The 13683-nt window shown below is 42.1% G+C and overlaps 1 protein-coding gene across 10 annotated transcripts in view; it reads left to right on the top strand.

Annotated features, from left to right (window-relative positions):
- Positions 1 to 13683, top strand: part of LOC124183618 (E3 ubiquitin-protein ligase Rnf220-like) — an 81699-nt gene that overhangs the window by 24533 nt on the left and 43483 nt on the right. The gene's annotated exons all lie outside the window — the stretch shown is intronic.

Raw genomic sequence — 13683 nt, 5'->3', positions numbered from 1 at the left:
AGAAAGGCGGGAGCGAAATCGTCGAAACGCTCGCAGCAAAGGATTCTACGGCGATGTCTCGTATACGCCACGACTTAACGTCATCGCCTTATAAGAGGCGAAGGGGGAACGAAATCGTAGGGTTGTAAGTTGTAACGCGCCGCGTGGAAACTTTTTAACGGTTAAATTAGCGTTTTAGGTTCCAATAAAAATCAGTCTCTCTCTGCCGTTACCTCGAAACCTCGAAGCCCTGAAACCGCGGTATGGCTCAATTTAACGAGGATTTTATCACTCGTCCATAAATATATTTTCACAACGCTGCAGGACTGCACTGCACTGCACTGCACTGCACTGCACTGCAGTTACTACTCTATTCCCCCATTTGTTGTCTCTTTGCGTTGTATATACCGCGTCCACACCACGAGTCCCGATGCGTGCCTCTTTCCGCCCCGACTACGTGCAGCTTATTATTGTTGCCGCTCTACCTTTTTCAGCTGCAAATTATCTGAACATTAATACGCCGGCAATAAGCCACCTTGAGTGCTTCTCATCATTTCAATATAACTCGATCTTTTCAACTATACCACGCTGCTGTAAATCCTCTACTCGGGGCTTGTTTTACTTTCTTATTTATGCTCGAGAGGAATCTTCGGCTAACAATAAGCTTGGGGATTTTTATTCGTGCCGTTTAACCACGGGACGGGTTCATAATTTACTATCTTAGAGTGCCGGGTGCAGGTTATAAGGCACACGTGAATTCGTCTCTCAAATTTTCAAACTAATCGCCGCGGAGATAACACTTGTTGTGATCAGCGTTACCAACCATTCAAAAACTTTTCCCCCAAAGCTATTTGAAAACCTCTTAAATTTCTACTAAAATCCTCCAACATGGAATGTAATAACATTTTCAATCAATTAATACAATTGAATTTTTGCTTATTCGATGCACAGTATAATTAATGGTGATAAGCAATATAAGCGAATAACTTCAATTATTTTCTACAATTTATTAAATTAACTTACCTGGATAAGTTGTTTCTGTTTTTACGAATATAAAAGTTCTATTAACAAAATGTTTTAAAAAATAGACTGATTTGTTCTTATTTATTGAAATAAATAGACTCGTATAGGTGAAATTAAAAAAAAAAAAAATACTGAAAAGAAAAATTGTAATCATCTCCCTAAGAATTATCCTAGAAAAAAGTTTTTTCGCCTAATTTTGGGAGAAAAACCACCAAGTTGACGACATTGCTTGTGACTGTTGTTTTGAAACCGGTCTTTTTGCAGTCTTTGATTCGTATTACGTAGCCTCCGTTTGATTGGTTTTTCTTTAACATTTCACTGGATTAATCGGACTTTAATAATATTTCAATGATATAGACGGGTGGGTAAGGCTGGAAGCTTGGGGGAAAAACGGAAGAGGAAAAAAGACGAGCTCTTCGATATTTTAATAAAGAATATTGTTAAGCTGTGCTCACTTACTTAGCCACACTCAATGATCACGATAAATTTTATTAGCAGTTCACCAAAGGAGAATCCCTTCTTCTTGTCCTTTTTCTTCTTCTTCTTCTTCTTCTTCTTCTTCTTCTTCATCATTCCAAACTCCGTATGTCCCGTCGCCGTCTTCGCCTCAGTTGCCCGATCTGAGAATTGCTTAGCTGTTAAATATCAAGGAAATCCGCCACTCTCATCCCCTGATCCTCCGTGTTTTTAATTACTATTTTAATTAGCCAAGCGGCGCACTCACAAGCAGTAATATTGTTCCCTCGTTCCCGGTTAACGAAGATGCACCCAAGTAGTATTCGTTCGGAATCAATGATCAAGAAAATTATTCGAAACACGATTCATGCGCAGCAGAGAGACTTGTATTAATCAAACTATCGTAACCAGCGTTGCTCTTCTCCGTCGTTTCATAGACACACAACGTTCACCTCAAAGGAATCTTACAGTCATAATCCGTTTAAACTCGTAATCAGAAGCATAATCACCAGTGGCAATTTAGGATGATAAAAACCGGGCGCTTCGACCCTCGGATATTTCAGGAGAGAATTGCGATGCCTTGGGAATCGCTAAGGTTTCCTTACCTAGGGGCGGGAGGGAGGGAGGGATGCTCGGGTGGTCGCCTCTGGCTTTCTCTTATTACCACTTCATTTACAATTAACATTTATAGCTCGGCAGAGCACCTTGGAAAAACTAATTAAATATTCGCCCCATCCCCCGTATATAAGACGGAGCATCGCGCGACACCGTTCCTCCATCTGTTAAATGATTTTCAATTAATTTTGTCATATCTTCACGCAAGGAGCACGATATACGCTGGATTATTGGATGAAATCGCGGTACCTGAAGCTATTTTTCCTGTCATTTTATTTGGCGTGAAATAACGCCTCGTGTGTCATTCGCTCTTGAGTGTAAAATGAAATTTTACTGTACCGGTTTCTCCACAGTGCAGGTGACCGTTAGGCTGTTAGTCAGCGGTTTTCTCCGTAGCCATTATCGAGCATTCCAGGTGCAAATCACCGCGGTTTTTAGGACTTGGATTTTACTCACCAGTCAATAAAACTGACGCCGATTCGAACCTAAAATTGTGCTATAAAATAACGTGGCTGAGGTTATCGCCGTTTCTTAAGAAAGAAAAAAAGAAAATAGATAGTCGTGGGAGGGGAAGGTGTGAGGGGGAGGGGGGAGACATTAGGCACACCGGTTATGCTATAAAAATGACATCGCGTTACTATGGCGGTCAATTTTTATTTCGTCATTTCTTCTCTCCGGTGGTAATTACGACTAGTTACTCTCTTTTCATTTTCCAAAAATATTTTCCTTGCTTCTGCTCTTCTCCTTGTCTTCTCCGGAGGGGGGTAAAAAAGTTGTTTGATGCTTGAAGTGCATTACACTTGGATGATCGTCGTAAACGCGGCGGATAAAAATCAGGAAAGTTCCCGGCTGTTTTCCGCGAGAACCAGCAGCAAGAGGCACTTGGCCCCGGTGGTGCAACGGGGGCGAGATTCAGAGGCAGAAAGAACGGAATTTAATTAAGTAAAATTACTGTCAAGCGACGGGAAAGAACTGGCTGCCGGTGGCCGGGGCATGCGACACTGTCTCTTTTCGTGGTGGGAGTCGTATCTCTCTCGCCCCCTCGGGATGCAGGCGCCGATGAAAATCGAGAAGGGATGAACGCGAGGAGAAGAGCAAGAGTAAGAAGAAGTAAGAAGCCGGTATAACAACGCGAATTCCGCACGGCGTTGCAGCGAAAAAGTCGGCGATACCGTTTACCATGTAACGCCGTCTAACCTCGCCGGCCTTAATGATCTTGGCTCCCTGATAACGCTAAGTAATAGAACCTAAGCGGATCCGCGACTTACCCTCGCGACGACGTTTGTTTTTCATTCTTCTTTTAGTTCTTTCAATCTATTCATTTACTCCACTGATCTCCGTACCAACTGGATGGCTGACTTCCATGCTTCCGGCACACGACGGATCGGCGTTGCCAACCTATCGGACGAATGTTTGTTTAAACGGCGGTGCCAAAACGATTCTTTAGATTTCTTATTTAGATGACACCACGGTAATTCTTCAGATGTCCTAATGGTGCACCAGTGTACATATCCATTTAGTACAGAGATGTAGAGATCCGTGACTTACTTTCTCTACTCGAAGATGACGAGAGAGTGTTTTTATAACACGTGTATGAGAATTGGGGCTTTGCGTATCAGTTTAGCGGGACGAAAGTAGCCAATTTCATCTCAATATTGTAAAGATATATTCGCGCGTGCGCAGTCCGCAGTTGCCTCACTTTCATCCCTAGGGAGAAGAAAATGACCAATCGCGTCCTCAAAAACTGCCTCGCAAAGCCCCGCCACTTTTCATTCGCTTGTTATAAAAACTATCGCGTGTGTGACTCGGGCCAAAAGTTGGCGATTGCGACGAGTGTGAAGTTTGCTTCGCTTCGCTCAGGCGCAAACTTCACACTCGTCGAAATCACCAACCTTCGTCTCTTGTCACACGAAATATTGTTACAGAGGGTGAAATCACAATTTTTTCCGTGTTTTCAGAAAATACAAGGAACTAGGCGTTACGGAATAAGTAGAACAGGTTCGTAAGCTTATATTAAGTGAACAAACAGGCAACAAAATTAAAAGATGAGGAAAAATGTTTTGATGGCAATGCGTGTTTACAGTATAAAGTCTGCAACAGGACTGTTTTTACAAGAATGTTGGTTGACGCAGTAACCTTATTCATTTTATGACATGTGAAAACTGTTATACGTATTTTATCTATCACGACTACTAGATCAAAAAAGCAGACATAACGGGTGATTTCATCCTTTGTAACAGTATTGTAAGTATATTGTATTCCTACGTTTTTCATTTTTCCCATCGATTATTGAGATTATGCAGGTATTTGAACCCTGCTCAGACCCCTGGTGTCGAAGACCAGATCCATGCAATCGTGTGAAACCGTCGTTTCAGTAACACCTGCGCGACATGACCGCGGATAAACGATGCGTTCAGATCAGAAACATGGCCGTTGACAAAACTCACGCTCGAGAAACTTGCAGAATGATGCTAACTTTGTTTTTCACACACGTAAAGAAAAAAAAAAAAAAAAAAAAAAATGAAACGTCAAGTAGTTGCAACGTATCGCGGTCGTTGGGTTCGTAAATTTAGCTTTGATTCGCTGTGACCAATATCGAGTTTGGCTACGGACGCATCGGTAATTCGTATTGGAACAATAATAACCGGGCGGTTTATTCGTTATATATATATTGCCTAAAATTGGAGAACAAAGACACGTGGTCGATTGTTAAAAAGCAAAAATTAAAAAAAAAAAAAAAAACACAATACCGAAACAACGCAGTTATTGCTATTTTCGTTGATGCGGTGACGAGATGATGAATATTTTGGCTATCTCGCTGTCGCTACTTTCAACCATGCACTCGCGGGGAGCAAAAAAAATTAGACACAGAGAGCGAAAAGGGATAGGCGGGCGGCTGAAAAGGTGGTTAGGCACGGTGCAAAAGTGTCATCGTGTTAAAGCGGCGTGTTTCGAAGTTTGCGTGAGCCGTTCGCCCGCCACAATCCACATAAGCCCCACGCCACGTACGATAAGCATACCGATAACAAGCTTTTCCCTCCCGTTTCGCGACTCTGCTCGCCATGCAGCCCGTTTCGCTCTCTGCACCCCTTCCCTACCTCCCACCCCCCTTCTGCAGTATAGCCGGTTTAAATTTTCACTGATTTTCTTTAAAATCCCACCGCAATATAACACGAAAGATACAGATAACGTTGACAGATCGGCCCGAAGGGAAACACGCCTCTGTTTCGGAGATTTTTCGAATTGATAAGGTCTGCCTTTTAACACACGGGCAAACGCCATGACGCCTTTATGGGGATTCCCCAGTGATTTAGTTTTCTAAATCCGGCATGCTTCGCCCTATTAAGTGCTAGATCTTTTTATTTGCTTACATTATCCTCCTGCATGCTCATCTCGCTCTTCGCAGCTCGTGCAGCTTACGTGTGAACGATGCGCGGTAGAATCTCGATTATCGGGATTAATTGGGACCGAGCCTAGTTTGGATAGTCAAAAATACGGAAAACCGAAGAGCCATTTTTATCGTAAGGTATAATAATGTGTACAAGACAAATTTAAATCGACAAACGGTCCGTGTTGAACATCTAAATACATACAATTGAACTTCTTTCAAACACCGCACGATTATTTTATTACTCTGGTTTTGTATGGTCGTCTATTGTCAATTAACGAACGGTTGATCCAAATTTTTTAGCGAATAACAACGTATGTTTCGTACCAAAAATGTATTTTTGAGCCGACATTGGGATAAATCAAGTCATGCTTCGGATAACCGAGAGTTCGGATAATCGAGGTTTACTCATCGATATGAAGTTTCCTTCATCGTCAAATATCACTTGGTTTTAACACGCGTGATAACCAAAATTACGGCTTAACTCGAATTTCTCGCTTCTCCACATGAATCCTTAGTCGTTGGTTTGCTTGTTGTTTTCTTTCTCTTTAAGCTCGTAAATAGGTTTCGTTCATAGTTGCGAACCGGAGAGTGGTGGAGGCCTAGCGTATAGGTAGTCGAATAAAGGGGGTCAATATATCTTGGTGAATTTTTTTTATTAAACGAACATTGTCGTCGTAAGGTAACGTTTCAGTTATTTGTTGGCTGCGCGTGGTAAACCCTGAGATATTATGTAGTTATATAAATGTAGTGACAAAGGTACGGCCGCGGTGGCGGAGTTGTGTGCCTTTTTCCGCTTGTGGCTCTAGCGTGCAGGCAATATAAGAGATCATATGTCATGCAAGGGCGTCGCCCGGCCAAACCGCCGAACGTTTACGCACACGAGGAAAGACACGTTCTCCTGCCCTGCACCCACTGCCTGCGGGAGCCTCCCGCCAACTTTTTCGTCCACATTGAATCCCTCCCCCGCCCCCCCCCCCCCCTTCCTACCTCGCGATATATATGACACGCGAAACAAATATACGCGCGAAATAAAATAAATACCTTATACTCTGCTGGCTTCCCACCCGGCTAAGTGTCTAAACCTCTATTAATCACGTGAGAAAACAATGGAATTGCGCCCCCCCCCCCCCGGCCTCATTCACCAGCCATTATTTTCTCCTCAATCGTAAGATCGATACTTTTACACCCTTTTGCGTTTTTGAGATGATCGCAATCGAAAATAATGAATGATATTGGAACGATAAACTGTAGTAAATGAGACACAGGTGAAAATAATAATTTTTTTTTATTTAGTTATAAAGTTGGTTTTTGTCTTTTTTACCTTGATAAAACAGTCTTGAAGTTTTCAGTCGATAGCTAATATAGATGCCTATTCGGTAGAAAAATGAAAACTATTTTACCAAGATGTAAGTAATAGACGAAAGATAAGTAATTTTTCCTCAAATCCGAAATATCGTTCTGGTTTCTACAAAAACAAACTTTAGCTGGTAAAAATATTTTTTCATCTATCAGTTGCGTAGAAGAAATCAAAATTCGTGTTGACCGGTGTAAGAGGAATATCGTTTAATTTTTATTTTTCCAAAAACATTTTTTTCGCAAAACAAACAAGCGCGTAGCGAATAGCGAATTGATCTTGCTGCGAGTAATGTGGGGAGGGAGATGTTGCGCTGGATTATAACAAAACGCATGGTCAGAGTTAGCGGTTGTAGGATCTTTTGTCCGTGTGCACAATAAGCCGGGAATTGGTGGGCAAGGGATGAGGTTGATACAGGGATTTATCACGGGCGCATTCCAACCTGATAATTCTCTGAACAAACCTCGTAACAGCGTTGATTGTTGTTCCCCGTCGTCGTTTTACCGAGTACTTCAGTTTTAGTCGGTGCCGCTTTCGGCTGTAGCGTCGTGGTATAACCGTACCTACGGTGGTCTTGATGTGCGTTCAACATCGTCGCCTCGAATCGCCCTTTTACCCTTTCAGCTTCCGTCTCTTATTACAGACGCCATGAGACAGAAGTTACATGTTAATTGCCACCTCGCCGTTGCGCGTATGAAGAATTACACTAAACTAAACTCCAAAGCCGGAAGAGATGAGTATCGAGAGTTTTTTCTTTCTTTCTTTCCGTCTCTCACTCTCTCTCTCTCTCTCTCTCTCTCTCTCTCTCTCTCTGTCCCTCTCTCTTTCTTTGTTAAACTTTTGAGTAAAATCGTGATCATCTCTTTTCCTGCAGTATACGCGGGAGATAAATGAAAGAAGTTACAAAGAGTCGTCGTAATGGGAACAAGGAGGAAAGCATTCGCAAAGGTTTGCTAATCGGATAAAGGCGAAGGAACGACCTGCCATGAAAATTGGCGGGAGGGGCACCGTTAGGTAAACAGTCGGAGAATCCTTTGCCGGGGTGAGACAAGTTCGTTGGGTGTATCTGATATTAACACCGAGGGTTAAAAATTGGATGTATGAGAATCTCTATATTCCGACTAGATGCCTAGGAAATTCCGAGTCCGAAACGAATGCTGCACGTCGGACTCGCGACCGGTTCATCGCATGACAGCCATGTTTACCTCATGTTTTGTAATCCCTGCATCCTGCATTTTACGAACACCCCTTCGGGCCCGAATATTGGCCACGTGAAACCGATATGAATCCTTTCACCGACGCTGTTTACTTGAACGACATCTCGTCTAGCAATTAATCGCAAATTGACATGCCAACACGGAATTGATTTTAATCCCGGATATGTGTAGCATCGTGGCTGTACTACACCTACGATATAGAACCTGCAGGCACTTAAAAGTGACAGGTGCGTAAATACTTCTATTCCTTCCTCGCTACCGCGTCGGCGGAAAATTTTGCGGACATTAATACAGTTGTCAGAGTTTCTGACATCGGCCTAAGTGTGGAAAAATGAAAAATTGTGAAACGCGTAAGTGAGATTTTTTTTTAAATCTAATTTTGTAGAAATTGTGAACTGATGAAAGAATGAACTCGATTTTCGTTAAAAAAAAAAATAAGCAGTAAATTGTTTATTAAAAAAGAAGTTTACATTAAATAGCAAAAACGGCTACGAACTTCCGTAGAGAACGTAACTGTGAGGCTATTGTAAAAATTTCAAACAGGTTCATGCAACGGTGTTCAAGTAATCTGTCCTCCCAGTTTGAAAAAAGTGGTTTCGGGAAAAATGCGTTTAAAGTTTTACGAGCACGCGACGCGGGCTCCGAGGCGTTAAGAAAAAATCGAAAATTGAACCTTTTAAAAAAATATTTTCTCCACAGGACCAACTGGATGTTGTTTTTATAGCCGTAAAATATTGTTCAAGCCAAACACCGAAAGAAAAAAAAATGGAATTTTCCAAAATCCTAGAGCGATGTTATCCCTCAAACCAACACGTCTCACCGCTCCCTGTCACAGGGGAAGAAACGGAATTTCTATGTTGTCGAGAAATATCGAAGAATAGATCGATGATTTATTCGGATATAAATACAAATCGCAATAGCCCGACTCACCGGGAGGGGGGGTCGTTCTGCAAAGATGCAATATCGGCAGTGTTATGACAGCCGCGTATTTTAGTAAGGAGAGCCGCGTTCGTGTTCCGTTCGCTATCGTTATACGCGGAAATGTGTGCGTTCGGGTCTATGCAATGTTATGATACAGGCGAGGAAACAGGGAATGTCCCCGCAACCACGACAACCACGACGGCCACACTGTTGCATGGAACTATCATCAATCATCAGCATTTTAATATCAGGCAGCTAACAATGCCACCAGCCAATTCCTCCCCCTGTGATGCTCCTCGCCTGTTTCATTTTTATGGCGAATTCTTCTAATTCATTCCATGTTCTTTCATTATATTCTCGATGTCACCGCCGTCCGCCTCGCCGAGGGGTGCTGCAAGGTTGAAATACTTCTCTCGCAGACACGAAGCAGCCTTCTCGACAAAGTCGAGGGTGATATTCAAAATCTCTTAAAGTCTTTGGGAGCAATTTATGTTCGATTTTACAAATTGGTTTTTTTTCTCTACTCTGCGGAAATAATTTCCACCTCTTTTGCACATCGTCGTTTCGATCGTCTCGTGCATATACTAGGGTGGTTCTTAAAAAGGTCATTTTTGAATTTCGACTGTCCGACCACCCAAATCGGCTGCAAATAATTCAAATATAATTCCCAGTTTTTGCAGATTTTTATCTCAACTCTAACCCCTCCCACCAACAGGGTGGATTTACCCGTTTAAAACACACCTGTTTCGGACACATTCTCAGTATACATTTTATTGCAAGAGTTATAATGTTGCAAAAAATCTGTAAGTGGGAGGTTTTAGCGAGCATTAGTGCTATTATCAGAGAAAAAATTCACATCATCATAGCGGCAATCGAGACGAATTGCACTTCCTCTAAATAGAAAAAAAAAGTCACATGCTGTAAATTTTTCCTCAGATAGTAGCACTAATGCCCGCTAAAACTTCACAGTTACAGATATTTTTGAACATCATCGCTCTTACAGTAAAATATGTACTGAGAATCTGTCCAAAACACGTATATTTTAAATGGGGAAATCTATCCTGTTGGTGGGTGGGGTTAGAATTGAGGTAAATGTCTGAAAAAATTAGGGAACTATTTTTGTACTATTTGGCACTGATTTGGGGGGTAGTAAAGTCGAAATTAAAAAATATCCTTTTTAAGGGACACCCTGGCGTATACGTTTGTTATTCGAGAGCTTTTCGACCGTTGCGCAACAGTCGTTGAATCGAATACCTATTAGAGGATTATATCTCGTTGAAAAATTTATACCTAGTGGTCTGTACCGCATAAATTCGAGTAGGACGCAAAGCTATCGTGTTCATAATTAGTGCGTGAGTGTGCCAAAATGTACGAATATTACCTATCAGTGAACACTGGCCATAGATTATACATGTTACACTCTCTGTTTGTTATGATCCTTTGTCGCATGAATAGGGGTAATGCAATTTTCGAAAATTGCAACTAAACACCTACAGATCTCGACGGCAATCGCGTGAAACCATCCAGGGGCTTGTTTTGACACCGTGATACGAGGGGTTTCAGAATCGGAGAGATGGATTCAAGGGGTGAATCAAGAGACAAACAAATGGGGTGGCCGCGTGTTTCCATCCCTTGGCGAATTTAAATTCACGCGTCCTTTTTCCGGGGGATAGTTGCTCGTGTCTTTGGCGCGTTACGAACGAATCCGCAAATCGTAGACCCCCACCCCTCCCGCCTTCTCGTTCTCCTTCAACCTCCTTAGACATTTTTGATTTTCCTTCGGTTAAATGCCCGCATCCCGTCTGGCAATGGGATCGAAACATACAACGTCTCCCGCAGTGCAGGCTGGATTCGAGTCACGGTTATATTTTTTCTAAATTGTAGTATAGTTGGATTGTTGCCCGCGGAGATCGGCGCCTTCCGAAAATAGAAAGAATGGGGTAAAGAGTGTGAACAACGAAGAAATAAAAATCCTCGGTTTATTGCAGGCTAGGCCCTGCGGCGAGGCGCCACACCGTGGTAGAGATCCATTAGTAACGAGTATATAGTCTCTCCATTCTACTGAGTGTCAAACGACCATCTCCCATACGCAACGAACGATCCAACTGGTACGGAAAACTCCTCGGTCTAGCCGAGCTGCAGGCCGGTGATTTACGCTTTGCGGTATACTTGGCGCCGTTGAACCGATCAACAAGCCTATTTTACTCGAGGCAATACCGAGACGAGATTCGTTTGTTTGACAACCTGTTGGGAGTATTTTAAGCAACTTGGTGGGTCCGATTCTATGCATCCTGATCATTGTTCGCACCGCGTCGTTCCGTCTGCTCCAGGTTCGTTGGACAGAGTCTTCGTCTAGCTGGAGGAGGACCACACATGCCTTTAACCCCGTCTCCGGCCCACGTCGTGTTCTAAAAGTAAAGTCAAATTAAGACGGTGAGCAAATGTGATGACAGTTGGCTCGCGATAGGTATGCTGCAGTGCTGCTTCTCCTGACTTTCGGAAGCTTTTTATAACAGCTGAAACACTTCTTTATCATCCCCAGCCTGTCGATTTTTCATGGACGCGAATATTTTTTACAACTCTCCACGGAACAACTCCGGTACTGTGACTGTGCAAGTCGGTACACGAGCTGGATGAAGTTAGTAACGTTACGAACGAAACATACTCATACATATTTTGAAAAGACAACTTTTTGAAGGTCATTCGGAAATTGTAGAATAATGACATTGTCCCCGTGACGTTTCGTTACGTTAACGTTAATAACTTCAGCCTCGTAAGTCAGTTGAATCTTGTTCTCGGGGCCTAGAATCGTTGCATCTGTAACGAAAGCGTCATCCGATCGGGTCTTCTTTACTCGCCTTTCCCTGCGGAACGCAGAATCATGAAACTTTTTCACCGGTATATTTTTCGCAAGCTCTATACGGAAAAAAATATTGTAGATATTTTTATATCTCCTGTAGTGAATATATGGACAGCAATTTTTTGGAACTGAGGTATTATTGGACGGATATTCCCAACTAAAAGTGGGTCTTTGTAAGAATATTGACACACTTTGCGATGAGATAAAAATCTGAAAGAAATCAAGCATAACCAAGTTGATGAGATAATTTGTTTTGAATGATGATAATGCCAACAAGTGGTTATTAAATTATTTGATGAAATTTTTTAATTTCGTTTAACATGAATTCATTGACTTTCTGAATAGCTATGAATTTTTTTGGAATTTTCAGTGACTGAATAATTCCGTTTTCCAAAATTTTCCAACGCTCTATTTATGAAACTATTCGTTCCATGCCTTCAAAACTTCCTCGGTGTAATGTTTAACCATTTACGAAAACTTATCCAAAAATTGAGGACTGTTGATCCATTTTAAAAAAATTTTAAAAGTTCTCGAAAATGGGTATTTCAAAATCACCGATAATTCCAAAAAATTTCAGTCCAAGAGAAGTGCTGTACATATATTCACCACACAGATGTAAAATCTACATTAAATTTTTTGCCGTGTATATTGTAGCTAAATCAATACGTAGAGAGCATAAAGGGATAAAATCGAGTTGCTTGATGCGGAAAATCGCACCGCCAAATATCATGTAATATTACAGCGGAGAGTTGAACGATGAAAATAATATTTCAGTTCACACCGGTGCTTCTGGTCTCTGTATTGTACTAACATTTGGTCAAGTACACAGTTTTGATACTCACTTCGGGCTGTTGCAGTTTTGATGTTTGTACGTAGGTACATGCAGGGATTAACCGACAGAGATTTCGTTTCATTCGACGTTAAATCAATTTCAAAAACATTTGTTATTAATTGTACTAGATACTCCGCACGTCGAATAGACGTACTCATCCAACGTACACAGATTTAATTTGATTTGTGCCTCGTTACCGAGCACATGCTTTTTGCGAAATAGTCGCATATCCACCAAATATATTATAATACACTCGTCGATGTTGTCAAAAGAGAAAAAGAGAGAGAGAGAGAGCGAGAGGGGGGGGGGGGGGGGGGGAGAAAACCGGAGTGGATAGCAATATTTGAATGAAATTTGAATAGTAACTGATACCGGAAACGTTGCACCTGCAAGAATGGGTTAATACGTATAAAGTGAGCTGTGAAATTCATTAGCCAACTTGTCAATGGTAATTGGGTTACCGATGCAAAGCTCAGACGAAGTCTTTCCACGGATGGTGAATTCTTTTTGTTAATCAACTAATAATATTCAGACATACCGCGCCGATGCTGCCGGTACCCAAGCTGAGGGGTGAAAAATATACACGGCTCGTATTACCATACGCAAACAGTTGGAGGAGCCGTCAGCAGCAGCAGCAGCGATGTTGGGGCATCTAGCGCGGTTGGCGTTAAGAAAAATGAATAAAATTATAAAAAGGAGGGAATTTTAAACGCGGGTGGGTGAGCAGCGGTGGGATTATATCGGAACTCCACTGTCAGTTTGTCGCTTGAAAGACGCGTATAAGGTATGCCTGACTTCGTCCCACGTCTCATCTCTCTTCCAGATGCACGAACAAATTCGTTGCTCCCCGATGATTCTGCATAATTCATATACACGTCGCACGCCGTATATCTACATGCTTTCGGAGGAGTGAAACGTCCTCCTCTCAAATTATCGCACAACAAAAATACCAAAGAATATTCATAATCTGAAAACTGAGAATCTCTTGAGACGTCGTCGCTGATTCAACGGAGGCTTGCCATCCTTATCCTTGGG

The sequence above is a fragment of the Neodiprion fabricii genome, chromosome 5 (assembly GCF_021155785.1).
Source record: "Neodiprion fabricii isolate iyNeoFabr1 chromosome 5, iyNeoFabr1.1, whole genome shotgun sequence".
Lineage (NCBI taxonomy): Eukaryota > Metazoa > Arthropoda > Insecta > Hymenoptera > Diprionidae > Neodiprion > Neodiprion fabricii.
This window is presented reverse-complemented; position numbering and strand designations above follow the sequence as displayed.